We start from the raw sequence: 4460 nt of genomic DNA on the forward strand, positions 1-4460 counted from the left end.
GGGATCACCACTTGGTTCCAACAATAGACTAAAAGAGCTCTGAGAAGATCACAGAGCTGGTCGCCCTGTCTGTTTCCTTCTTTCCCATGCACCACCACTACATGCCAGACACCACCCTGGTAAACAAAACACTTGGGAGGAGACTGTCAGAGAAACAATATACACACTAGATAATTTACTTATCTCGGATCCCTGGTAACCCAGGCTGTAAAGAATCTGCCTGCAATGCAGGAAACCCAAGTTCAATCCCTGGATTAGGAAGATCCCCCGGAGAAGGGAATGGCCACCTACTCCAGTATTCTTCCCTGGGAGATCCCACTGACAGAGAAGCCTGCTGCGTTCTAGTCCATGAGGTGGCAAAGAGTCGAACATAACTGAGCGACTAACACTTTCACTTTCAAGATCTTAAAAAGGGCTAAGTGCCAGGAAGAAAAGTTAAAGCAGGGAAGATGACAAGGAGTGCTAAAAAAAGAGGAGCAAAATTTTAGGCTTTCCCCAAAACTACTGAATCAGAATATCCAAGGGTGCGAGGAGTTAGGTAGCTGAATTATGAACAAGCTCCCTACAGGTTCATGTTGCATTTCAAATTTTGAGCATCACTGATCTAAATAAAATTTTTTGTATTGCACGATATGTCATAAGAAAGAATAAATGTAAACATTCTCCTCCATAAGTTTCATAGATTTTGTAGTTTTTTGAAACTTTTTTCTTGGTTTTGGCTGCACTGGGTCTTTGTTGCAGTGCATGGGCTTAGTTGCCTCCTCTGTATGTGGGATCATAGTTCCCTGACCAAGGATCGAACCCACATCCCTGTCCTGGGAGGTGGCTTGTTAGCCACCAGGGAAGTCCCCACTGAAGCTTTCTTCATTTGCTTTTCTGCTGAACAATTTTTGAAAATTACAGCATCCTCGTGATCTTTTCCATGGGTCTCCTGAAGGTTGGTTTTCAGAGGAAGTGGTGAAGACAAGAATACTAGAAATCTCTGTCAGTAAGTAAGATATCTGGTCCCATTACTTCATGGCAAGTAGATGAGGAAAAAGTGGGAAAAAAGTGGAAACAGTGACAGATTTTCTTGGGCTACAAAACACTGCAGACATGAAATTAAAAGATGCTCGCTCCTTGGAAGGAAAGCTATGACAAACCTAGACAATGTATTAAAAAGCAGAGACATCACTTAGCTCACAAAGGTCATATAGTCAAAGCTATGATTTTTCCAGTAGTCATGTATGGATTTAAGAGATGAACCATTAAAGAAGGCTGAGGGTGAAAAATTGAAGCTTTTGAACTGTGATGCTAGAGAAGATTCTGGAGAGTCCCTTGGACAGCAAAGAGATCAAACCAGTCAATCCTAAAGGAAATCAATCCTGAATATTCATTGGAAGGACTGATGCTGAAGCTGAAACTCCAGTACTTTGGCCACCTGATGGGAAGAGCCCACTCTTTGGGAAAGACCCTGATGATGGGAAAGATTGAGCCCAGGAGGAGAAGAGAGTGACAGAGGATGATATGATTGGATGGCATCATGGACTCAATGGACATGAGTTTGAACAATCTCTGGGAGATGGTGAAGGATAGGGAAGCCTGTCATGCTGCATTCCATGGGGTTGCTGAGTCGGATACGACCTAATCACTGAACAACAAAGTAAGACACACTGATTGGTTTTGATAAAATAACCCAGATAAGATGATACTCAGACAATAATGAGTTATCCTAACAAAATAATTAACTGTCATATTACTTTATTCAATTACATAGAAGTGTTTTTCTTTGGACTCGAGGATGCAATTCAATTTCCTTTTGCTAAAAGCACGGGCGGTCATAAATTTTTATTATCTTTATCTATGGAAACAGACTGCTCTGGATAATTCTAACATCATATGATCTGTTGACTAAACATTTGGACAGCCCAGTAAATCTTGATGAACTTTGTCCAGTGTTCTTATTAGTGAAAGATCAAAAACTGAGATATACAGTGGATGATTTAATAAGTAACCCCTGCTCTTTGGAGGGAGTGGGATTAGGGCTTGCTGTAGGGAAACATGGTGGAAGCATAATTCTTTTCTTTCAGCTGCCCTTAGCAACCTCGGGTTTCTGTCTTAGTGGATCCTAGCATCTTCATATGAGCTGGATGTTTGTGTAGGACACGAGGAAGCATTTTTCTCCTGACCTCTATCTGAGCCATGGGAAATAAGATAAAATGAAGACAGGAAATGAGTAGGACATTTCCCATTAGTTTTACAGTAAGAGTGAGTTATCAGTTTAACTCTTTGCTTAAAAAATTACTGAACACCAACGATATTTTTAGATTTTAAGCATACAACTTGAATATACTCTGTTTTAACTTTGGTTCCAAGCAAAGAGGGCAGACTGGGATTTTAACTGATGAAATAAATATATTCTCTTTTCTGTCTAGAGAATCTGGCCCTTTAGTGAATGATTCTTAACTTTGAATTTGCTGGTATTTTGTTATAGAACTTGGGACACTAATAAGTGAGAGGCATTTTGATATAGTTGAAAAAAATCCAGAGCTAGGTTTAGAAAACCTGAGTTTGAAGTGATATTATTACCAATAACTTCTGTGGCATTCATTTTTCATTGGAAAAACCTGGAGTAATATCTAAAACCTAGAAGTATTGGGAGGATTAAATAAAACAATATGCAAAGGCAGTTGGCACAGTAGCTAGCATATAGAAGAAGCTCAGCTGATGCTAGTTCATAAAACATGATATGACATGGCATGAAGTTTCACCCAATAACGAATGCATATTATTCAGTTAGTGAAGCTTTCTATACCTACCTGTAGGAAGACTTTCATATGGGAGATGAAGGGAATTTATTACCAATGATTTTAGCAGAGATTTTATATTTACTTGTAACTTTTGAAAGCTGAAATTGCTGGACATAACCATACCAACTAAATACAAAGACCTCTGGGGCAACATGTCACAAAATAGCATCCATGCATTTTAATAATGCTCTTCATAAAGGGAAAATCTGCTTCATAAGACAAACCCAACACTCTGTATGCTTGATTCTACTAGTTCCCAAGAGAAAAGAAAATGCTGGTCAGTGTGTGCGGGTAGGTAGCAGAAGAGGCTGGTGTGTGTGTGTGTGTGTGTGTAGGGGTGGAGTGTTTATCAAGACTCTGGGTTTAAAGGTTTATAAATGTGTGGATAACAAGAGCAAGGTCACGATGTTGACCATTAGAATGTAACTGCTCCGTGTTAACTCACTTTTTCAAGTCTGGGAGACTGTTAGCAACTCGGGGCCCTGCCCTAGAGAATGGGAGGATTGCTGTCATTAGATCTTTTTAGTTTCTGGCTGCCAAGGTACATATGACAGCAGCAATGAAGTTTATCACTTCCAGACAACGTAGAATAGACATGCTCCCTGGCTTTTCCCCATTATTTGGTAATATATTTGATCCTGTGACAGAACACTTGTTTGCCTGTGAGGCAGAAAAATGAAATGCTCACCTTCCAGACCATCAGGGCCTTCGTATCACTGTGACTATCACTGTATATGTATGTATGTATATGTATGTATGTATATGTATGTATCACTATACATACATCACTGTGATGTATGCCCTTCCAGCCTACAGATCGCTAAGCGTGGCACGGCATGTTAGACTAAGAAGACAGAGTTTGGAGGATGAGATCAGTTTTCAGACTGTCTCCTTGTACAAAAAACAGTCTTGGAGGGTCTTTTATAAAACACAATTCCTTTTTTAAAAGTCCTGTGTTGATATAGAATTGAGCCTGCAAACCTCTTTTAAAATCAGTCTTTACTTATTAAATGTTTCATCAACTCTTTCCAATGTGAGGACACAAACTTTAAAAGATTAGAAGAGGAAAATGAAGGAGTTCAGTTCTAACACAGCAACATTATTCCAAAATCAGATCATTTTAAAGATCACTATTGTCTTTAGCCCATTAGTAAGACTGTTTTGTCTATTCCAATTTGGTTTTTAATTGCTCTTCAGGAGAAAAGTTTGTTAGATTTGGACCGTTTTATGAAAAATTTACCCATGGGTCTAGAATATAAACTAGTGTCACAGAATCAGTTTGTCTTAAGGCATTTTTCCCTATAAAGGAATATAGATCTATTCAGTGAAGTGATTTAATTCAAGGCAATTCACTCAAATTGTACACAGGATAAGACACTGTGGGAGGGACGATGATGAAGGGGAGGGGAAACAAAATAGTCCAAGGTCTTCTCCATAATTGACAGGCTCTCAGACTTATTGAAGAAGGTAATGGGTAAATAGCATACAATTAAATGGTTAAAACTCCACACTGCCAATGCAGGGGCCCGGGTTCCATCTCTGGTCTGGGAAGTAGATTCTACATGCTACAACTAAGAGTTTGCATGCTGCAAATATTAATGAAAAGATCCTGCATGCCGAATGAGGATCGAAGATCCAGAGTGCTGCACTAAGACCCAGTGGAGCCAAATA

The sequence above is a fragment of the Dama dama genome, chromosome 6 (genome assembly GCF_033118175.1).
Source record: "Dama dama isolate Ldn47 chromosome 6, ASM3311817v1, whole genome shotgun sequence".
In the NCBI taxonomy this organism is placed as follows: domain Eukaryota; kingdom Metazoa; phylum Chordata; class Mammalia; order Artiodactyla; family Cervidae; genus Dama; species Dama dama.